Raw genomic sequence first — 389 nt, 5'->3', positions numbered from 1 at the left:
CACACCCAGCCTATGTATTATTCTTCACAGTTCTCGGGGATAACAGGCTCAACTGCAAAGTTCTTCCTTGAGCATCTGAATTTGGTTTTGGTTAGATGGTGGATAAAGCTGGACTTATCTGAATCTTCTTTTCTCACATGTCTGGAGTGGCTGGAGTGGCCGGAAAACAGCTTCCTCACAGCATAACCATCAGAGTAGTTGGGCTTCCCTATGCTGGCTTCCCCTAGAGCGAATGATGTTCCAGGAGATCTGGGTGGTAGCTATAAGACTTCTTAGGACCTAGCCTTAGAAGTCATGCAGTATCAGTCCAAGGGATTCTCTTAGCGAAAAAGCAAGTCCCAGGGTCAGCCAGCATCCAAAGGAATGAATAGCAGTGCATTGTGGGGTGG

The sequence above is a fragment of the Mandrillus leucophaeus genome, unplaced genomic scaffold, assembly GCF_000951045.1.
Source record: "Mandrillus leucophaeus isolate KB7577 unplaced genomic scaffold, Mleu.le_1.0 Scaffold209, whole genome shotgun sequence".
Lineage (NCBI taxonomy): Eukaryota > Metazoa > Chordata > Mammalia > Primates > Cercopithecidae > Mandrillus > Mandrillus leucophaeus.
This window is presented reverse-complemented; position numbering follows the sequence as displayed.